General features: G+C 38.6%; 1 protein-coding gene across 3 annotated transcripts in view; it reads left to right on the plus strand.

Moving 5' to 3' along the window:
• Positions 1-24799, plus strand: part of gfra4a (GDNF family receptor alpha 4a) — a 253425-nt gene that overhangs the window by 31257 nt on the left and 197369 nt on the right. The window contains exon 2 of one of the 3 annotated variants that reach the window (XM_044167858.1): positions 10826-10913. The exons of the other annotated variants lie outside the window; for them this stretch is intronic. The gene's annotated coding sequence lies outside the window, so the exon portion shown is untranslated. The remainder of the gene's footprint in view (positions 1-10825; positions 10914-24799) is intronic. 3 annotated transcript variants of the gene reach the window in all.

Genomic DNA, 24799 nt, shown 5'->3' on the forward strand with positions numbered 1-24799 from the left:
TTAGCAAGGATTAACGAGGCAGATGAAGGAAGCAGCATTTACCTGTGTGACCATCTTAAAGCCCTCATGGATCTGAAAGGCAAATACAGTTGCCACAACCAGAAGGCTAGAAGGGGGGGGGGTGGCTTTTCTACATCATGATGTATTTTTATGGTCAAGTTTGTATCACAAACTTCTGGGCCTTTTGTGAACTCTTCCATCTCTTTACAAATAGGCCAGCTATACATGAGTTTCTGGCCATTTGGGCTCTATAATGGAAGCCAGATTAATAAGACTTGCACATTTTATTTGTAGGAAATGGATATCAAAGCCTTCATGTTATAGTATGTCACATTTTAAGTTTAATTTGCCTAAATTGGTGTATTTCCCCTTTTTATTAAAACTATTTTATTGGAATAACTGTTAGCCTACATCTCACCTTGTTTTCTAATATGATCAGATGGAGGGTGGAAATGCTTGCTTCCCTCTCTGCAGCTGTTCTTGTAGATGAGCGCCATCATGTATTTCAAACTACAGTATTATAAGCTTTGTTTTAAATTGACACATCTCTTATATCACTTCATAAAAATGTTATTGCTGCACTTATATAAATTCAGCTTCTGCCCTCTCCACTCTTCTGTCCAAACATACTGATAATTTGCATTTATTCCTTGTGCTGTACTGTTGTGTAAATCCATTAATGTATCAGTAAACTAAGATACACAGACTGCAAGATACATAGCCAAGCAGCTATACCACACAAACAGCTGTATTGGCTAATAGCAGTCTTAAAACATTAGCAAGCTCACCTTTCTTATGACATAAATATGTCATGAGTTGTTTTCCCTCATTTTTATTTCTTTCCTTTCATTTTGGCTTTTTTGGGTATCCAGATTCAGCTTTGATGTTGAGGAAAAAGCATCTAGCTTGCCAGCAGTCAGCACAATTAGCCATGTTAGTTTATGATCAAACCATAGTGCAGGTGCAGACTGAACCATTTGTGTCTTAATGAGGGGGGAGCTCCGGGGGGCAGAGGGCCTCACACAATATTTACTCTTCCATATTAATTTATTTTTTTACCCATATTTTTTAGTTTTTATCAAAGGAAAGATTTTAGGAGTTTATGGCTTCATAATGGTAACTGTAATAGATTTGATTAGCACTGGATACTTTATATTTTAGACATGTGGGATGAAGAACGTCGGGTACACATTTTTCTGAAGCATATGCTGTTTTAGACCACAGCGCTTCAAAAATCATCCCCATGAGTCATTATGACTAATGGCTTCTGATCGGTTTTGTTTATTTTCTCCAACTTTCACACCAGGTACCTGTCTCACCCACACGTGCACATATAGATGGGGAAAATTTTGGTGCAGGACTAGGCTATCACCTGGTATATGAGAGATATATATATATATATATATATATATAATATAAATAAAATATGTTAAAAATCCAGTTCCATGCTCCTTGTCTTCTTCAGAGCAGTGGCAGTAACGTAGGCGGCTAATTGTTTTCTCTCCCTCTTCAGAATCAGTTGATTGCATGTCTTTGAGTTGGTCTGAAAGCAGCTGAAAGGAAATGTGCTGTCATATCCACATCATAAATGTTACTATTCTGCACACATAGCACACAGACACAAGGTTGACATTTTCTAATTAAACGTTTCTTTAAGCTGTGTACATCTCGCTGGGAAGTCTGAAAGACGCAGACGCCCTCACTGCCAAGATGAAAGAACTCATTATTTTCCCTTGCCCACTATCGTCCTCATGTTTCTCCCCTTCTTATCCAGATAACAGAACTATTCCACTGAATCAATGCTGCCTGCTAGAGCATAGCAGAGCAGCTGTGGTCAAGAAAATGCACCTCAACAAGTAAGCATAAAATTCAATTCTGCCCCCCCACCCCCCCAAAACAAACAAGCACACAGAGCAGCGGGGCATTCATCATTGCTGTTTCTGGTTTGACAACTCGCTCTGTTTTAGTATTACAATCATAAGCCCTGAATTGGATAAGGGCATCAGGAGAGGTTGAAAAATGGAAACGCAATGGATTTGGCCCGCCACCAACAGAAAAAACCCCTTTCCTGTATTGTTGGAAATGATAGTACTGCACAGAAGTTGCAAGGAGTCTGAGAATATATTCTAATCCTCAACTCACACTTTAGTGGCTCTGTTTGAGTGGAACCCACAAGCATTGTCAAAAATCCTTAAAATGGAAATGATTTAATGAGACAAAAAAGAGAAGAAAAACTATATTGAAAATGTGATTTTCTTTTTTTTCTTTTTTTAAAATTTTTTATTTGGGGGCGGCTTTATTCTTGGTGTAGGGTTTGATGAGTAGCAGCCAAAGATTAAAAAAAAAAAAAAACTGAGCAGAGAAAAACTGAGATGTTTGGAAAAAAATTAAGTGATCAGTGACAAAAAAGGGAGGACTGGGTGCTGTATCAACTCTACACCAAATCAAAAGCATAAAGATGAACAAATGTTGCTCAATGTATAAAGCACATCATGGGATATATGTTTCAAAACCAGCGTATCTCTGTGTTGCTCGTAGGATTAAGTTTGAAACTCCATCAGATATCCCACTGACAGACAGGCAATCATCAGTCCAAAGCTGTGTGCATTAGGCTGCATTATCTGTCACTGCAAACTGTGCAGCTTCTCTTGTTCACAGACAAAAAGTTTTTGTTACTTGGAAGAATAAAAAACGCCCATAGTTTTTGCAGACAGCAACTAGCATTGAGTTCTCAGATCAGTCACATTTAAATCAATGCTCTCAGCAGGAACAGCAGGGTATTAAAGTTTGCTTTGGAACAGATAGCTGTTATTGCAAACATATTGGTTATCATAGTCAAATATTATCTTAAATAACTAAAGAAAGGAAGCTTGGTGAGCTGATTCTTGGAAAATGCTGCAATAAGTTCTTTTGAACAGATATTGTTTAACAGCTTTTCACATGGTTCATTTCAGTCCAGCTTTTTATACTTTCAACCCACTGGCCAAAGAGAGTGATATTGAATAATTACAACTTCTTTGAAATATTTCTACAATATCTGTGGAAAACAGCTATAGTACGATTAGGTCTGGTTAAGGACAGATAACTACTCAGTTTAAGTTGCATTCATTGATATTTTTCTTTGGCCATTTGGGGGTAGAAGAACAAATAAAAGCTGATTGACAAACAGCCTGAAATATTATTGTGTTTTAGTTTGTTTTAGCAAACAATTGCCTACTCACATATCTAGCATACACTAAACATCAGCATTCAGTTGGAGTTGCACTTAAACCTGATGAATTTAACTAACAGTTATTTTTGTTTTTAAGTTTGGTCCTGGACAATACAGTAATTACAGCAGTCCATTACTTTGCAATGGTCATTTATGTTTGCTCCTCTTTAGCATCAGGGGTCAGATGTATTAACGATAGGTACGCACAAAAACCATGCATACGCCATTTCCGCCACATAAACTGGTATCTATAAAAGAAGAATGTGCGGTGAGAATGTAGAAAAGAACCTCACGGATACTTCAGACCCGGCGTACACACAGTTTACAGAGATAGCAGCAGGTGATGAGGTGGACATGAAATATAAGGTGAGAGAAATAACCTTTTTATAGTAAAACATTGTTTGACATTTTACAGAACGTTGTGTAGACTGCAAAAATGAGTGAAATTGGCAAATAACCTACACAATCAAAGGTGCATTCATAAACTTTTAAATTTTTTATGAGTGATGAATTTTATCAGTCTTTTTATTTACATTCGAGCCATCGTTTCCCTGCGTCAGTGATCTTTTAATTTTAGGTCATTAGGTCATTTTAGGTTCTAGTCTAATGGTAGAGCGAGCACATGTATTGATATGCAAGCAAGTGATTCAAGGCGTATCTATGTCCGTTTATGGCGAACTGAAGGAGTTCAAATGAGTCTCATGCACGTGCACCCAGTTCCACAATGATTGAGATTTATAAAACTGAACCAGCCATACGAATTAGTTGTTAGCAGTTCCTGTTTGCAGTGTACCCATGGATGTACAGACAATTATCACTGGATTACTCTGATACTGAAGAAAATAATAATAAAATTAAGATGTGCTGATTCTCAGTCAAGTTCTGGAGTTATAAGGAGCATATTTTTTCCTATGATTTCTAAGTGGATTGATGGACATTTATTCCTGACAGTCAAAGCTGAACACACAGACATAATACACAGTTTTAGATTCAGTGTGACTTACACTAAGTTATGACTCCAAGGAATATGATTAACGGAAATTGCAGCAATCAGGCACTTAAATCAGGGTTTTAAAGTACCTTAATCACCTCCATGAGCTGTGTCTCAGCCACTACTGCGACTCCAACTGCTGACCGTGTTGATAAGCGAGCCAAACCACCTCCCAACAACACCCTTCTCTGCTAGCAACACCTTTGACATTGCATGTAATCATTTGATTCATTTTTAATAATAAAAATATTGATTGGTGGAGCTTTAAGGTTAGGGGAAGATTATTATCATGCTTTGTATGAGACACAACATGAACTCTAGTGTCTGGCATCAAAGTCAATTGTGACAACCCTTTGCATTTATAAATATATGTCACTACTTCCTGCAAAGTCCCTGAATGTTGGCTTTGGACATAAATTATATACTGCAGAGTTGACCATATGTGGCCGATTTTTCTTAAGGACAAGGGCCAGACTACTGTGAGTCAATGCACAAAGAACAGGTAGGGCACTTCAGCACAGATAATTCCACTGTTATCTTCTGCAGAAAAAACAAAACAAAATGTTCTCTAACCACAGAATCACCTTAATGCTTTTTAAAAAATGTAACCGCCATTAGAACCAGCATACTTAAAAACTTCACCAAGCTTGTGCTGTTATCAGTGCTTTACACATCCAGCAACTGTAGTTTCAAAGTATGGTGCTCTCCAGGAACTCAATATCACGAATTCTGCAAGAGCCTGTGATTCGGTGTATGCTAAAAAAAACTGTTAAAGTGCACATGCACCAAATGGAATATGTAGTTTAGCAAGAATAAGCTTTTTTTCTCATCACATTTAGCTAAACACTTCATTTCATCGTGTTCACAGTAAACTAAAGTGAAAATTTGACTTGCACCTCAGTTTCCCACTTGTTGTGATTGACCTTGCTGTGTATACTCACTGCGATTCAGCTTTAAAGATGTCTACGCTGTTTGAACACTTTTTCACCTCAATCTTAATTCACAACTTTATTTTTCTCATCACAATAGTCATTGCCAATCACCATGAAAGTGAGGAATGTAAACATAATGTTTGCTTGCTGAGTTTAATGGTACTTCTGACAAACATTGTTTAAGCACAGTAGGATTCAATTAGAAGAGAATTAATACTTTAATACCATTATTTTTGTTTTGCTAGGTTTGTTGGATTGAGTACCCTTTGTCTCCCTATTAAAACCCCCTCATGAAATTGTGGGTAGCTGCTCATAAGCTCACACAAGCCAGTTATATGCTGCCTGCAAGCTAAAAAGACCCAGATATTTTTATTAGAAGATAGGATACACAAAAACAGGGCTATAAAGCACCACTGAATATTGGACTTGCATTCAACAGGTAGCAATATTTTGTAACATATTTCCCATAACGTGTAAGTTCAGATAGTACAATTAATTGATTAGTCAATCGCAAGGAAATTAATTGGCAACTATTTTTATAATAGAATAATTCTTTTTTCTAAGAAAGTTGAAAATTGGTTAAAAAAAAAAAATAAAAATTGTAATCAAAAGTTATTTTGGAGTTTACTTTCTGCAGAAACCAAACATCAGACAGCTACACAGAGATAAACAAAACATTCATTTTGGACCCTACAAAATTTTTAAAATGATTAATTCACAGTCATAATATTTATTTATTTATTTATTTATTTATTTATTTATTTATTTATTTTTTTAGGAAAAGCAGTACTCCGCACCTTTCTAAAAGCTCTGTGGATGTTTTTTTTTTTTTTAATTATTCGTCTACATAAAATGTTATCAACAAAACCTTTAATGCAGCTGCCAAGCAAATGTGGGGTATCTCTGGTTGATGAAGTGGTCAGCAGTGTGCCTATACGCCTGGTGCAGTGTTTCTCTGTGACTGATATTCTGAAGTTGGTAAATATGTATCACCCTCCCGTGGTGAGCTGTGAGGGACTTTCTTTGTAATGGTAGGCTCATACTCAAAGACACACATGGAGCTCATTTTGTGTGTGTATGAGTGTTTGTGTGGATCATGTATGTTTATGCATGCATGTGTCGCCCTGTGTCTATGTGTGAGTGTGCAGCTTCAAAGCCACATTAATGGAATAACGTCAGGGGATCTGACTGAGTAGAAACTGGCCGACTGTGGTAATAAGTGTCTTCCTTGTTGGAATAATGCTTAAGACTAAAAATGACTGGAATGATTCAGACTTGCCAGCATGGTCCGCTGGGCTCCCACTCACCACAGCATGAAAATATAGGCTGCAGCAGCACAGTGAGAAATGTTATGGTTTCACTCTGTTGTGACTTTGTGTGTGGGAAGGAGAGGCAATGAAAAAGGCCTCACACAGAGCCCGGCACAATCCGGCTGGTAGAGTTATCCCTGGAGAAATTAGCACATAATGTTCTCAAATTATAATTCATAATGTTCTTTTTAAAGACTTGTTAGCGCCATGTTTGGCCATTTTTTTAAGAAAAAACGGCTCCACAGAGAGCGTAGAGTGGTATTGAAGAGTTTACATGCGGGCTGTTTTAATAAAGACGTAAAATATAAATAGGATTGAAGAGGATGTGGCAGTTAAGCATCCGTTTATCTGCGGATCTACACAAAAGCAACTATCTGAACTATCGGAAAATTCACATAGAAAGTGGTACTCCAAATATGTGGACACAACTTGAGCTCAATTAAATCAGTTTTGTTGATGGCAAAAAATATGGCACAATTGAGGTCAAGTCATGGCTGAGTTTCTGGAGTCCTACCATTTCAGTGTTCTTTGAAAAAAGGAAAAGAAATCATGCACTCATCAATGAGTCATTAATGTGTTAATGCACAAAAGAAGTGTGAAAAATACGCAGCAGATAAAGCTCCCTCCCACCGGCGGTAATGTATTTCTAGAGCACTTTCAAATTTCAATTATAATATATAATGTGTTTTAATTTAAAGCAGAAATCAGGCTCTGAATAATGAATGGGGTTCTGTCGATCAAAAGCACACTTCTCAGAGTTGTATTGTAGCTTTCCATTCTCATTCTGAAACTTTGTAACTATCACTCGATATATTCCATGTACACAGAGCTGTATTGTGTCTGGTGGAGATGTTTGTGTGTGACCACAGCCTCAATTCCACTAACAGTTTGAAGATTGCAGAGCTTTTGTAAAGGCTTCTCTAACTGCAAAATGTAGTCATAGTAATAACTGATGGATAGGCTGGCCCTCAAAATTCAAGCTAACCATAACCTATAGCTTTCTAGGTACGCTAATTTGTTAGCCCACTCACCCCCCAAGACAATGAACACCAGGAACGAGTTAATGAAGTCACTGCCGTTTGTAATATTTGAGTATTTTCTTACACGTTTTTGTTGCCTCTCTGGCTTGCTAGATAGCTAACTTTCCAAAACTTTTATTGGTGACAGATTTAATTCAGCCAATTTGATTATTTCTGCCTTCAGTATAGCTCTGCCTCCTAGAAGCATATTGTACGTAACTGAAACTACAGTCGGCAAAATCAGCAGCTATCGGCTATTTTTACAACCAAAAAAAAACAAAGTCCTCAGAAAATCCTCAAGCTTAACCCTGAAACACTTTGACGAGGGATGTTTTTTGTCTGTCTGTCATGTTTCTGTTGGGTCAACTGAGTCTAGGTCAACACAGTCTTACATTCCAAATGCTACATGTCTGTTTTAAAATAATGCTTTTGAGAAATGAAATCAATATTCAACAAATGCAAACGACGGCCCAAGCAAATAATGTTAACAAATTGTTTAATTAACTTTAATAATGTGCTTAACCTTTTTTGTGTAAGGTACAGTTTCAGCATACAACCAACAGGGTTAGTTATATCAGCCTTTCACAGACAGGATATCTCAAATTGAAATGAAACTGCAAAAAGTAATTAAAAAAAATATGTACAGAGATATGTTTTAGGCTACTTGATGTTGTACATAAACATCTAATGTATGTTTTCCCATGTTAATAAATCAAAGTCAAAAACTAATCTTTGCCAGGAGAAGAGTAAAATATTCATGTCTGACTCAGACATTTTAATCACTGGCGTTGCTGTCGGGGAGGAGGACTTCTACAGTCCTCTGCAGCTCTCAAACTGAGCTCCAGGGGTCTTCTAGGGTCTCCCCGTGAGAAAATGGAAAATAGTTTACTTTCACGATAAATGCATTTAGAGAATTTATAAGAATTACTTCTAATCTCTTTCCATGCACACTTCAATGTTGACAATTCACTATTAAATATACTCAAATGGCAGCATCCAGTCTGTCATGTGTCTGTCCAGTGGTTTGTGACATTTGAAGAACTGTTTTAGAACCCCTGCATTTTTACTGAGTAAAGTTAAATACACAATACATGGAAAACATACCAAACTGAAGTAGTTTATTTAGGCTGTTGTCCACTTAATAAACTGCATGGTAGATTAATTCAGTAGCTCCCGCCTTGCTGTAAACCCGATATAGTCCATGAGGATGCAGGCCTTTCACGCACCGTGGAAAAGTTCAAAGGATCCCATTTTCATGGATTACCTTTCATATTAAATCAAAACACACAACGACCGGAGCCACTGCATTCGAGACAACCAGACCAGCCTGTCTAATCAAAATATTTGAGTACATGAGTTCAGCGAGTTTAGGGTTCGTCTCACCAGTCCCAACCTCCCCCTCGCTGTCTCTTTTTCCCACTCCTCAGTTATAACATCAGTGAAATAATGACACAACTTCCAAGCCGACGCAAGTGAGTTGTTCTTGGCCGTATTTGGAGTCAGAGACACAAACAAGACTGTCGCCTCCCCTTCACCTCCCACTCTGAGGGTGAAAGGTGTATACCCCCCTTTGAATCCTCGTGTCCAGTGAAAGACAATAAATCAGGACAGTTGTCGGGATAGGGGAGACAGCGGAGGACGTCGTCATGCTTCAGTGGTCAGCCCTCTGGATCTCCGGGTTACATTTGCTCAGTGATGTGGTCAGACTCCAAAAAAATAAATAACACAGCCTGGCCCAAAATGTTATTCCATCTCCCAGCTTTCAGATGTTTTTCAAGTCTGTCTCCGCAGACAGAATAATACAATGTTTTCACATTAAATTATTCAGCAGCTGAAATTGCTCAGGAGAGGAAGAGGAAGAACGACGACATTATGTATTAGGCTCGAGAGGACAGCACAGTTATCTCTGCTGGTAATGACAACATGAAACTCCACTGATACCATTTTTTAGCATTTATTTTATCCCTTGGTGTCCCTGCCACGGCCTGTTGTGTCAAATACGCTATATTTGAATTATGTGTGTTGCTCTTCCCTCAAATCCAATAAGATGTATTATTTACTGTTTTCAGAAGGAGTGGCAATCCTTGAAGGCCCTAAGCTTCTCTCTGCACCATGTGGTATGTGCTTAGAATATCACTACAGGGAGGAGGTGTTTAATAGGCAATACTCAACTACGGTTTGGATCACTTATTAATGAGGGGATTTACAAAATACACAAAGCCTGCTGTTGCTGCAAGACCGATAACACGTAAAGTCAGATGATTCCTGAATAATAAATAAAATAAAAAACAATCAATAAATTATGGTCCTCATTATGGTTATTTCAATTCATTCCTACATCGGTGTGGCACCCCAGCCTGCCATTGTAGATTCCAGCTGTCACCGCTTTTGTGAGTCAAAGTACACTCACCACGCTCCAAAACAGAAATATCATTAAACATTTACTTTAGTTCCCTCTACAGAGGGAGATTCATCCTCCTGTAATAAGGCGCTTCTCAAGTGAGTTGTTCCTCATCAACACATGAAGTTTTTAAAAATGTTTTTGTGATCTGTCATCTACACAAGAAAGCCTGCGGATATGACTTATACTGGGAAGAAATACCTAACTTGCTGCATATCACCCAAATCATCTGGATGGAAAAAACATTAATAGTTAAATTGTCAGTTTTGATGTCATTTCTGCTGGCTGCTTTGCTAAAACATTTCTTTTTTGGATTGCTGTCATAACGTTTCTGGGAATTTCCTCAAAGTCCAGAATTCATTATGTGGCTCAATGTGTAATACTATTCCAATGATCAATGGCAAGGATTTAATTAACTTGTCAAAATCTGGACCCTTAGAGCCACACCACCATAAGATTTAGACAGGTAAATGTTGATTTTTATTTTATGTATTTACATTTTTACGATATATCAAGCAGTCTTTTTTTGCTGGCCACACTAACTGGACACCGCTTCACATTTTGCCTTCTCTCTTCATCTGTACCTTTTTTTAACACACATTCCACCAAATCTCTGGAGTTGAATCATACTGTTTCTTTCTGGTGCTTACACCAGCAGTGACATCATGAGACAAAGCGACTGGCACATATTAATTTCATGTGAGTGCAGGGATACAAGGAGTGACAGTGTGAAGTGGCAGCTAGTGGAGAGAGATCAGTGACTTGGCAACACTTGAAAGTTGAGTTCATCTTTATGCAAATAACGAGTGATGCTTTGTAGTGATGGACAGGTGAATGGCAGAGTTAAAGTCTTATGCTATAAAAATGCTTTTGACTTTAATCTGTCAAATGTAAGAAAAGATGATTAATCAGCAACAACATTCTGGTTTCTAACTTAATATAAATGTGTGTCCATTTTCAGTGTGATCTGATCTAAGCATGGTGGTTGGAGTAAAGACACTGAAACTGGTGAGCATGTGCAAGCTTAGCGGGGACGGTCTTTAATTCAGGTGAGGCTGCACGTCTCTGCTATAAAATGTTGCATGTTAACTGGAAGTTGTTGAAATCTCCTTCTCATGTCAAATTACTGCAATCTATCTTGCCAGTGAAGATAATCCATGCAGCAATTAGATTCCCTTCAAAATGTATTGAATTTTGAATTGCAAATTGAGTATTTGCATTTTAAAGTAAAAGGAGATATCCCTCTTCCTAACAAATGGTTACGTTTGGATGGGTCACAATTTAATGTGCTTGCACACAAGAAATCATTGGTGGATAAAGCATTACTGACACACACCAAGCGTCGAGTCTCTTCTAACTGCCGGAGTCCCTGGCTCAGAGGTGACCCCTGATTCCCATTTTGCAGTCCAGGCGGCAACTCTATGAGGTTGACCCTCCACCACCGCTCAGCAGGAGCTGATGAACTAGAGTGGAAGTAACAAATCACATTTTCTCTATTAGTAAATTACTTAATTCTTCCACCTGACTGCTCTCCCAACCTTCAGGAAATCAGCTTTGCCTTGAATAATTCACTGTTTCTGATCTTCTGGAATGGGAAAATGTAATTAAGATAACACCCAAATAAGATTGATTAACAAGCCTAAACCAAGAGACTTCCCTGACAGATTAAAAGAGGGCCACATATAATCTCTACTTGCACTCAGTGAGCAAACACTTTTAATTAACCATACCTATAGGGGGAGAAGAGAATAGTGAATAGTAATGTGTTCAGGTGCTGGTGAGATGAACTGTTGTTTCACTTTATAGCATTACACTACAGCTCTGGAGAAGCAGGGTTGATTCTGTAAGCCCATTTTCTCCAGGTGTCACAGCAATTCATTTCCTGCTTGTGTAAAGACAAAAAAAAAAATCAGTTTCTCTAAAGAAATCCACGAGCCCTGCGAGATGCTTAACTGTTGACTTTGATCATTCATCGGGGAGACATTTATTGCAGTTGCTAATTAAATATTTTCCGTAACAACACCTCGCATCCCACAGGCCTGCTGCAGCGCCTCGTGTTCCTTGTGCAAGAACGAACGCCGAGAGAGTTAGCTTAGCCACAGCGGCTCGTCAGTATTGACCGTGGGTTGTGTTTGCTGTTGGTGTGCTAATGCAGTACCTGCTGTTTCGAACACTTCCTGAGGGATATGTTGAAACCAAGTCAATATTTATGAGTATTGCTGCTGTGGGCTCTTCCCTAATGGCATATGGCTGCTGAGGTGTCTGTGCAGAGTGGTGAAGGCAGGACGCCAGAGGCTGCCGATGATGAGACGGCTGAGTGAGACAGAAAGAAAGACATAGAGGAAGTGTGTGTGTGTGTGTGTGTGTGTGAGGGGAGGTAAAGAGCTTCATACAGTACATATTGACCTGGCCTTTGTAATGTTGATTATGCAATCCTCCGACCTGGCCTCAGGATTAGAAATCTATTCAGTTTAGAGAGTAGAGAAAAACTGTGCTTATCTGTGGGTGTGTACTCAGGTGAAGACAGACCTAGTGTTCCACTTGCATACTGTAATAATATAACAGTGTCTTGAGAATATTGTGTGCTCACACTGGAAAAAAATACAAAATAAAGCATTCTTAAAAACGAGAGCAAGCATGCATACTAAAATCACTTTTTTTTTTTGTTTTTTTTTTTTACCTTGTTTTTCTTTCCCTTTTTCTCCATAATTTGGTCTGGCCAGTGAGGTTTATGCCACTCCCACCAGATTTGTGCAATGGCTGGTGATCCCTCACCGGTTTCCCACACACACTGATTGTTGGAACTAGGACCGCAACTAATGATTGTCATTATCGATTAATCTGCCAGTTATTTTTGACTGTTTTTCGTCTTTAAAATGTCAGAAAATGCTTATTAAAAATCAACAGAACGTAAGGTGATGTATTCAGATTTCTGGTTTTATCTGACCAAAAGTCTAAAAAATTCAGTTTACTATTATATATGACAAAGAAAATCAACAAATCCTTATGTTTATCAAACATTCACTTGTTCCAGCTTCTCAGACACTTTCACTAGTGTCTAATGTGTAACATTTGGAAATAGATTCCATTCTCTCCATTCATATCTGTTTTTTAGCTGCTAATGTAGGTCATAGTTGTAGTGGCAATCAATATGCATGTATCATATTAATATTTATCTGTTGACTGAGAAAGATATTTGTGGAGAGAGTGTTAAAATCTACCAGTCAGGTAGAAATACTGTTACAGCGCTGAAGTTATGAGAAACCACTTTGGTATAAATGTGCTTAGTTATAAAATGCAGCTCATTTAAAACTTAGATTAGATGTTACTGTATTATAGAGACATTCTTCATACATCTGTGATAAAAACAGAGCTGAAAATGCAAAGGTGACAGAGGTAGATAGGATTATGTAAGAAAAAGGTACAACTTGATGTCTCTTGGCTTTATATTAGTAGCAGATAGCTGATATTCTCAAGACTTCGAGACCCCTAGTAGAAGCTCTATTTTTAAATTCTGTGTCTTTTTTTGTGTGGTTGTCAGGAAGCTAATAAAATGAAGACAGCAAGAGAAAAGCTATCTCAGGCACAAGCTGTATGCATGGCTGTCGTCTCAGCTTTCAAGTCAGTATGCATGTTCTGCTTGCCGTGATGCATCAGTACTGGCTGATGGACTTGATTGCAGCTATTGTTTTGATTCAGATGCCTATATAACTTATTTCTTTGTTGATCACAGCTGTTGTCTCATGAAGAACTTTAAGTACTGGGGGTGGGCGATGTGGCCTAAATAAATAAAAAATAAATAAATAAATAAATTTGATAGCATATCTTCACCTCATTCTAGTGTTTACTCACAAACTTTAACTTTAATCTGCTCACCTTGCTTTTCCCTTCACTTCTGTTTTCCACACACACACACACACACACACACACACACACACACACACACACACACACACACACCGGCTTGCCCCGCCTCTTTCTGTTTCTCTTTCTCCCTGCATGTGTTGACTTTCTTCGTCAGCAGTGTTATTTATTTTTATTTTTTTTAAAGTAACCCAAAAAAAACAACTCGTTTTGGACTTTTTCACGATATGGATTTTTGAAATCATATTAAAAATTATACCCGTATTATCGTGACCGATATGATATGGCACTCCCCTAGTAAGTACGCTTTCTGATTGCCAACTTTTCCTGTATTACTCAATTATTAACTGCTCAAGCCGCTTTTGCTGGTGCCAACGATCTTGCATCTTGTCTTTATTGCCTGATATTGATCATAGCTATTTAGGGTTCGATCGCACCTACAGTTTACATTTTCCAAAGCATGGTAGAAAAGTGCTCTGTGTTGGGGTTTTTTCTTTTCTAACCGGGTCCAAGTGAACTAAGGCTCCTAAACAAAAGTCATATGGAGATTATGGAGGCAGTAGCAGGATGGTCGAATTTAATTCCACTCCCTGTAGCATGACGGATCTTTCTGCATGCTTTGCTGTAATTGTCTTTCTCTTGTGTTCATATTTATTCTTCAGTCCTGACTGCAGTTTGCTCTGTTTTTTGGTTTTTTGCTTTTTATTGCATCTTTCCGAAGTTACTGCTTGGAATTGCTCCATTAACTGCTGGCTGTCAGGTATCAACATACTGTATGTCTCCTTATGCACATAAAACTTTTATGTATTTAACTGTCACAGCTTTAGTTTTTTTTGTCATATTGTAATATTTAAAATTATTGGTGACTTTTCATCATGCAGCCATGTAGTTTAAGTTTTTCGTAGGTTTTATTTGGAGGGAACTGCAAAAGATTTAGTTATTGTCTCGTTGTATTCGTTGTCGTATCGTCCATCCTTAGTTTCAGTATTTTTTTGCCCCCTCCCCCCGCACTTTGGCTTGTCCGCTGGAAACTGCTGTGATAACATTTTGTGACAGGCCGACATTATAAATGAGCTCTGCCACAGTCGAGCATTCTCTTTATTAAAATGGAGTGTGATGAGCCAGCTCTGTTGGGTTTGAATCATAGACCCAGTCCCTCCCTCATTAACACCCAGCGAACACTAACTCCATACTGCTGCTGCCTCCCTGCTAGGGAAGGATATGTTAATGCACTGGTGGTGGTGGTGACACAGACAAGTATTGTATACTTTTAATCATGTATAAGTGTACTTTTCGTCTGCACACACGCTGACTATGTGCAAATGTTCAGTCTTGTCTGTGGGCGCGTGCTACGTGGTTGTTTTGGTGTTCATTCGTGTGTATACTGTATGTGTGTGTGTGTGCCTGTAATATGTGTGTGTGATTTCGCTGAGAGAGATCATTAGCAGTAATGTGCACTGGCCTGTTTCTCTGCCTGTCCTCTGCTTCTTTAGATGTATTAATATTTTGGAGTCACCTGGTGAAAGTGAAAGCTTATGCAAGCACAATCACCATGAGAGCGTACATGTATTGTTATATACTGGGCCTCATTATCAGGACAGAAGAATTTGCACACACAGTATTTTAGAATATACATATTGGGGGGAAATAGATTTTTAATGTGTTACACTTTTGAGCCAAGGTTGGACATGGGAAATAAGGGTGCTTAGGGGGCTGCAGCACCCCCTTAAAACCAGGCATTATAAAAACTATCAATTGATGATAAAATAGTGTGATGCAGACGAGGGAGAGGGCGAATATGGACAGAAGCCTAATGTTACTCTAACATTCTGTGGTTTATCAGTGAAGTGTGTGAACTACACTGCAGACTGGAGTCTCTGTTAACAGTGACAGACAGACAGATCCGCGTTATATACGCTTGTCTCTTCTATGAAACGTCTGTATCCTCACTGCACTGCATTATTATAAACTATGATGAAATGGTCGTGGGCCACATCTCTCCCTCTTCATCTCCTTGCAGTTCTCATGCATTAGTTCTGTGTTGTTGACTGTAGTTGTTGTGGCTGCTTTGACAGATGTTATGTTAGACTATGTTGGTGTTCAAGTTTGCTCTCTGTTGTAGTGTAAAACATTCTCAAATTGTTGTTAATATCTATTAGATATAAGTTATCCTTGCCATTCAAATGAATACAAAAAACATTAATATCGCGCACCATTTAGTATGTCGTCATTATATAGACTGACCTTCTCTCAGCACCCCCAACTGTGACTGACTTCCAGCGTCCCTGAAGGTTTGGTCATACAGCATTTTGTTTTTACAGTACCCTTTGTCCACTCATGCACTTCACAGAGGTCCAGAATCATTTGTCATTTGCAGTTTTATTCCACAGTTTTATGATTGTAGCTGTAAAGCTGTAGTATAAAGGGAAATTATAAAATAACATAAAATATATTTATTAAATAAAATAACACTAACTAAATACGAGATTTGGAGTCTTTACCTGTGACCCTGTGTGCTCATGCTTTAATCCCACTCTTTACTTGAAATTAGGGCGGCCTCTAACAATTATTTTTATAATCGGTGAAAGAAAGAATGAAGATTAATGTTTAGGTAAGCTTGTAACTATCAAGGTACAGTAAGGCAGTATTGGAAACTGTACAGGAAGGTTACAGCAACAGCAAAAATGGGATAAACCAGTAAGAATACATTACAATGTATAGATATATCAAAAAGACCCATTTAAAGCCATGAGTAAAGGGCTGTGAAATAAACCTGCCCGTTCCGTTTGTTTGCCGACTTTTTGAAATGCAACTGCCTTGTAACGTTAGCTTGTCACTCCCATCAATCAAAATCAGAAATACTTTATTGATCCCCGTAGGGAAACTCTTTGTTACAGTAGGTCGCCTTTACGTCAGTGCACACAGGAGAAAGTACTAGCAAACAACATGATACACTATAAAACACTTTAAAAACAGATCAGAAAATAAATTAAGTATCAGGTCGGTATAAGTATAAGATAAACTAAGTGTCAAGTACCAAGTGGGTTTACCGGTTGATGATGATAGTACAGTATAATAATACAATGTAACAAAATAAGTAATAAGCAGAGGTGTGTGTACTGTCGAGAGTAATAGAGGTATATAATATCAATAACGATAAATAAGAAAAACTAACATGGGAAAACTAATATTGCACGGGAAGGCAGCAGGAAATGAATGGGGAGCAACATCTGACACATACAAAAGTGTTTATCCTCAAATGTGTTTTTGTACTTTCCAGAAAGCCATCGCTTTCAGTTCATGTCAGTACACCATAAAAAAGAACTTGAACAGACTTGAAACTTCCTTGAGTTATGTTTGTTACAAATAGAATTCCCACAAGATACATTCATCATCACCGTAGTAGTATTTTTTATTTTATTTTAGTCAAAGATAATGTGTCGATGTCTGGTAATACAGTGGAAATTGCAGGTTTATTTGAGGTGAACCGCGGATGGTGCATTCAATTGCTGGTTTAGAAAATACAAAATCTTAAATATAAGAGTTGGCTAACAGAAAGGATTGCATTCACAAACTATGTTGTGGGGAAAATCAAATCTAGAAGACACATACAACAAATATGGATGTCATTAGAAAGATAATTGAATTTGACAGCTCCTTGGATTGAAATGGTGCTGCTGTTCTACATAATTATGAAAGGTGATTGTAGAATAAGAAGTTTAACATGTCAATATCCCAACAGGAATGTAATAGGAGTCAAAAAACACACTCACCTTCAGTTTATCCAAGAACAAATAAAAACTAATTTTCTGTCTCAAAACTGATACAAATACAAAAATCACATCTGTGAACACACCTAACCTTTGCAGCACTTTGCTATGCATATTTCATTTATTAAAGTAAGTCTCAACCACTGCATCGCTTTAATCTTTCTGATAAACAGCCTCCATTGTCCCTTGTAGGAATGGTCTCCAAGCCAAATGTAATCTTCAAAGGGATGCACTGATGCGTCCTTGTGGCTTAGATGCAAGTCAAGGATGTCCTTTGTTTGAATCTGGAACAAGAGCCTTATAACTCTTTTTCTTCTCTAAAACACTAAACTGGACATTGGATCATTAACATCACTGCTATACTTGGAATAATTGTGCAATATTCTGTTTAATACTCCTGTACAATATACTCTGTTTCAGTTTACAATTCCCTATTTATTGATATTTATTCATACTTCTATTACTGCTGTGCAATATCCACCATCTAATAATCTGGTTAATCTGCTACACTTAATTTTCAGTACTCATTATTGCACTATTACTTAGTACTTATATTATTACATTGTATTATACTGTACCATACTTATCAACCTGTGAATCCACTTTGGTACTTTACACTTTTTTTAGCTTTTATACTTTATATCCACTGTGTACTTGATTTATCTTAGCTGTATTAGATTTTGATTTGCTTAGTACTTCTATTCCTGTGTGCATTGACATGATAGTGAGCAGCTGTAACGAAAGAGTTTCCCCTCGGGGATCAATAAAGTATATCTGATTCTGATTAAGAGCACCAGCGTTTGTTTTTGACCTCTACTTTGACTGTGCCTTGGCTTGGGCTGAGTGCTAATGCTAGCAAGCTAACATTAGCACTCAGTGTGATTGTGTACAAAGTCAATGAAAAGACATGGACACGCATTTGCTTTCGGCGCAGTGAACTGAGGCAAAGACACAAGTTAAAAATGCTTCAATGAACAATAAATCTGCACTTATCCCGAAGACTCCACATCATGAACATATGGGAAAAAGGAGAGGGGGCTGGAGAAAGATAACAAAGAACTTAAGTTCCTGTTGAGTTTTGAGATTGTTTCGAGCGTACCACACAAACTAGCTAGCTAACAGCTATAGATACCATTTGGCAGTTTGTGGTGAATAAACCCAGACTGCAAACACATTTTGAACAGCTAAAATCAGTGAAGCAAGGTGAACATTTTTTCTTTACGAAATGTAAAGCAATCCAACATATTTCCACTATCGTTTAGTGATCACGCAAATTTCTTAAATTCATTGTATGAATGATTTCTTCATGGTAATCTGCTACACACAGTAACCTATGTGAAAGGCCCACAGAACAAAAACCTAAGAGAAAATAAACTTAAAGTGCTCACAGTCCTCCTGAAAAACTACTGGCTGCAGCAGCTTGTTGGTAGAAACTTTCCCTTACGGAGGCAATATGTGGACTGAGAGTTTCTTTTTTACCAGTGGAATGATGGAATGCTAAGGCATTTTGAGTGTTTTCCATTAGCCTGAGAAATACTCAAGAGACATAATGTACCAGTTGAACACCTCCCCTTGGAGTGTGTGAGCCGGTGAGTGTATTGCAATGTAAGTATTCTGGAGAGTCGGAGGAATGAAAGGGAGGTAGGAAGAAAGGGAGAGGAGAGAAAAGTCAGAGAAAGACAAGAGGGTGAGAGCGGTAGAAAGAGCAAGAGAGGCAGAGAGAAAGATCAAGAGAGGAGAGGAAAGGGATAGAAATGAAATGGGGGGAGTTGAGGCAGTGGGAGAAAACAGCAGAGCGAAAACATCTCTGAGTGCATCTCAGTGTGAGTGTGTTGGTTCAGAGCAACAGCACATCAGGCTCCACAGGGGATCGTGGAGAGAAGCTTCTTGGCTGACGATGCCTTCCACAAAAACTGACGTTTGATACCTAACACACCCTAACAGTTGTATTTGGCCAGCAGGCCAAAACTTTGAGAGCAGTCAGAGAGTCTCTGGAGATGGAGGCTGCTTGCTTACACCAAATTTTTATGTAATGTACTGCTTTAGTTGTCCAAGTTCCCAGAAAAGGTGCAAATTACAAGGTGCTATCTGGTGGGGTGCACTGACATTTGGCAACGGATCCAAAAAGCCTGGCATGAATCAGACATGTCTGAGCAGGAAACACTGCAGAGATTGTTTGGTAATACGATTCAGTCACTACAGTGATTTGTAAAGTAGGACAGTTGCTGTTAGATAACAGCAGCTCATCAAATAATTACTATCTTTGGTGGTGAGTTGCATGTTGTTACCTAACATGCGGCTCTTCCATGAGACAAACAGAATGTTCTGATTCATTGCACATGGTCCGATGCTGTGTTGTCATTGGCCTGTTGGTCAGTTTTGTCAGAAGTTTTCCAAAGTTGTTTATTTTTTTTAGTACGAAATTCTCTCGTGTTTCCACACACTGTTTCCTTGCTCAGCCACTGCAGAGGGGATACGTCCTGGTTGTATGTGGGGTTTTTTCGGAGGTACCACACCGGCAGTGGACCTACATGCAACTGCCTGGACATAAGAGTTCTGCATGGGCCTAAAACAGAGTCCCAAACCCGGTCCATACCTGCGCCTTTCAGACCGGTCCTGACTGAACCCTCCTGGTACTACCGAATTAGAAACCCGAACCTGACCCGAAGCTGCATTTTTATTTCTTCTTCAGAGACAAAGTTATATGCTTCCGTTTGGCAAGGTTTTCTCACAAATAAAAAAATAATAAATCTGACAGCAGCAATAGACCAGCACAGAATATAGCACAACGGTCCACCAGCACAAAACATATACAGCAACTACTAGCAGATCAGCCATAGGTTTAGTGGCAATACACACATTGCAGTCAACTACCAGCTTGTGACACTATAGCATCTCAAAATAATACCAGTTTGTAGATCAACTTCGCCTTTCCCAATATCGGCCAGATGAATTGACAACAGTCCAAACAATCCAGGCACGATCGTGATGCTCTTTAAGAGTAGGAGCTGTGGAGGAAGGTTAGAGTATTTTATCTGTTGTCACAACAAGGTCATAATGTTGAAGCTACCTTTTTTGCAAGTTTTTTTTTTTTTGCTTTATTTCATCTATTACTAACTTGGCAGTCTAATGCAATGCATTGGCTATGCTGTCTCTGCACAGAGAGAGAGAGAGAGATTTTTTACAGAATGAGTCATGTTAGGAAGGGATCGCTTCACAAAGAGTATGAGAAATTGCTCCAAACTCATCTGATGTTTCATTTGTGCTTGTTTATGCTAGCACTTAGTTAAACACTAAAAGTTTTAACTGCTATCTTCTGTTGTGCACTTTTTAGTAGATTATAAAACAAAATTGGACCTACTCCAAACAACAATTTCCCTCATAACTCTTTAAGACCCTGATGACCACCTACAAACCTTACAAATGGTCCAACAGGGTGAAGACTCACATACTTTAGATGAATTTTACGTATGTTTTTAGCTATGATTGCTATGGTTATCATGGCTGGTAGGTTTTTACAAAACTCCCTGGCAAATGTTAACAGCAAGACACTGGTACAGGAGCTAACAGTGGAAAAGCAGCAGGTTGTGGATTTGCTGGCAGCTACCTGGAATGAATGTATTTCAACTTATCAGTTTGAAGCAGGGTGTTTCTGAAAGGGGAATGAATGCTCAGCAAACCTTTCCTGGATTACAAAACCAGAATAAAAATGTGTCACAATCTACCTGATCTTATATAGAGTATGCTTCAGATTCTGTCTCGTCTTGACTTGAGAACAGAAATTGACTTGAACATAGGGCCCTTCCCTGTGTCAAAATCTTTGAGCTGTTGGTAGGGGTCCAACAGCACATTTTTACCCCGTGGCCCCTTAGGTCATGACTAACTGCCAGATGAAACTGTTGCATAGTTAACTGTCAAATATTAGCATGCCAGTTTTGCTAGCTAATTATAATATTATTATAATACATAGTCAATTGCTCTTGATTGGACAGCGCTATAGATGTTTCCTAGCAACTGATTTACCCATTACTAAAGTCTTTACGAGCTAAGACATTTAAGTTTTAATGGTGCAGCCTGATTTTGTAAATCACTAGTTTGAAACTAGCTAGTAGTTACTAAGAATTTAAGGAGGACTATATGTTCAAACTTAAAAATAGATTTATGAATAGCTGGTGCAAACCAATCCTGTAGAGCACATGCTTATTTCCATGAAAGGCCTACCAGACCCTGGGTGTTTGGATCAGCAATGGTAGGAACTATAAAATAAAGTGTATGTAAGATGATGAGTTGGGGAAAAATAGCAATGAAACTTTAAACTGCTGATCTTACACCATAACTTTGCTGGTCTTCAGAGCACCCAATTTCGGCTGAATGGAAACCGGCTGAATTGGATTCTTCCTTCTAGTACTGTTGCCGTGATCAATGATGAGCTACATTGCCGCGGTAGCCTCTTCTCTCGCTGATCTGATCTTAGCAGACCCATGGGGAGAGGGTTAATGGCCGTGCTGTCGAAGCAGTCCTGTACCGACTCCCGCTACCGAGATGTTCACTCATGAAGATCATTATAGTAATGGAAAAGGTTTGTTAAGCTCCACTTGCCTGTGTACACTACATGACTGGTAGATAGCCCTGGACACAACAGGAGAGGTGCTGGGGCGGGACAGATGGGAGCAAGAAGCCGGGTGAACTTTAAGACTCTCACTCCCTGAGGGCAAAATCATCTGCCCTTCATCTTCCTCTTGTCAACTTCTGTTTTTTTTTCTTGAATGTCTCTTTCTTTTGTTAGTTTTTATGCATCTCTCTTTGATTTCTTTCCAGCTGATTAGCTGTGTTGCCTGCTTGCAGTTTAGTCTACTGTAAAATATATTGAACTTCAGTCTACAGAGTACAATGTGTGTGCAGTATAGTGTGTTCCTGTTGGATGAATGTGGATAATCATTTCCTGAAACACTTTGAATACACTGAATTTATTGTCAAAAAAGCTACTCCTCAGTTAGTATAAAATAAGCCCCAGTGTGCTATGCTAAAAGCTAAAATCATTCTGCCCGCTTAGCTTGTATCTAATGGAAAAGCTACAGCAATGCATGACTATTTAAAAATACCTGTACGCCTGCAAAGCAATAACCCAAACAGTATTTAGCAGGACTTAATTTGACAGTCAGGAGCCTTCAATCTCCACACAGCGTGCTCAGGCATCTGTACTCGGCAACTCGCTGAATCCTAATGAGTACATTTCTACCAGTAACAGCAGAAACAGTGGCTGTCTCGCTATTCATTTGTACCTACAACAGCAGCTCTGCTTCGCTCCTCCAATCACTTACACAGACGCATGAATATTCTTTATTGCAGATTAGTGTCTCTAATCAGCATTTCATGTGAGACGTGCACTGCGACTGTGATTCATCCACACACCCACCTTCAGGGAGGAAAAGAGAATTGAAATTTCTCAAATCGATGTGAAAATACTTGGGGATGGAAAGAAATCATCTCTCCCACTAATGAGTGCATATTCACAGATGCAGCAAGAGTCACAATTGTTTTATATATGTTGGGTGTATTTTTTTGGTGGTGGTTGGGGGGTTATCCTCATGAATATTGCTGAAAAGGAATCTATAGCACAGCGGTAAATAGTAAAACATTAATAAACACTGAAAAATTTACATACACTGTTATGTGCCTCAGCTACAGTAATCCTTAACATGATGAAAACGATGAAAGTGGAGCAGCAACACATCACATGCAGCCCTGTAGTTTCAAGAATGCCATTGTTAGTGTTGGATGGAAAAATCACAAGTCTCGAGAGTGAGCTTTTCACAAAAGACAAAAAAGTGTTTATTTACTAATTAGAAACAATATATCTTTTATATTATTCAGTGCTTTTGAGAGCTGCTTCCACCCTAGACGGCACTCGGTTGGAGCTAGTGTGGGGCTAAATAGGGCAATATTCCCACTAAGAATTACAATACCAAAACCAAGAAATAACTAGGCTGTTTCTCCCATTTTCTTGTTGATCTGGTCCAATAGTTCCCCCAGTTGCCATAGCAACCCTGTATGCACTGGAATCACCTGGGAAGGTTCAAGTTGCTCATGTCACACAAGATGTATTTACTTAAGTAAACTTTTTTTGAGCTTGCTTTGGTACGCTACCAGTGTGATGAAAATACATTTTTTCATCATCAAATAACCTCGTCAAGAGTAACCAGAAACTAGTGAAAATGATAAAGTGGCATTAAAAGAAAGTTAAAACAGCCGGGGGAGACCACCTGTGACTTGCTACAGTACTTCTGTCGGTTCTACTGACTCTTGGCAGTGTAGTTAGCGATGTTAGCTGGCTGGCAGCCAGAATAGGAACCTGGCGCCCAAAGTATCCCCCGCAAATATTCCACAACCAGCAAAAGAGCTTTATTCTGAGCATGTATGAGTAGGACTCCTGGCTGGAATATTTTATCACCAAAGAGTCCCTGTCTGTCTTGCTTGTTTGTCGAGATGTAAGCTGTGTAGTTCCTCTGTTATTCTACCCATAATTTTTCAGCTTTCAGAGTTTTCCAAAGTTGCCTGTTGGCTATTTTTTGCATCTGCACTTTGGTCCTGTCTGCCAGTCATGTCACAGTGCTCAGGTTATTAAAATGTGATTATTGTTAGTGTGCAGTACTTTTGAATCATCACGTTTGTAGTAGGTATACTGTATGATACTTGAAATTTACTTTTAAATGCCACACATCCGTGCCTAGTCTTGTTTATTAATGTATTTATTTACTACAATTTCCATAGTCCCACCTATAAATAATAAATAATTACTGTGGATGTAAACGCCCTCAAATTTAAAGCTGAAAGTCAGCAATTCAATCTAATAGTTGCTCTGTCATTTAAAATCCAATGTGCTAGAGTACACAGCCAAATAAACAAAAAATATCTCACTGTCTAAATATTTTCAGTCTGCACTGAATATAACCACACAATCTCCCAATGCAAGCACTAAAACTGTGCATATTTGTTGCAGAGAGACCGGTTTGGTCCTCAACCAAAGAGACAGCTCTGTTCAGCCCCTCCAAAGAAAACAACATCAAGGGATTTTCACTAGATCGGAGGAACTAACATTGTTATTGGAGCGCTATGTATGTTTGTCTCTGTAGACAGCAAGCATGAGTGGCCCTTGCTGGTTCACTGCTCCTAATATTCCTAGTACCTGGGCTCCGTGCAAGGAGACTCTTTGCAGACCTTTTCCCTGGTAGACGATGGGAAATGAAATGAATGGGGAAAAACAGACAACAGACAGACGCACAGATACCAACAAAAAAAAA

Source organism: Siniperca chuatsi, linkage group LG15 (genome assembly GCF_020085105.1).
Source record: "Siniperca chuatsi isolate FFG_IHB_CAS linkage group LG15, ASM2008510v1, whole genome shotgun sequence".
Classification (NCBI taxonomy): Eukaryota; Metazoa; Chordata; class Actinopteri; order Centrarchiformes; family Sinipercidae; genus Siniperca; species Siniperca chuatsi.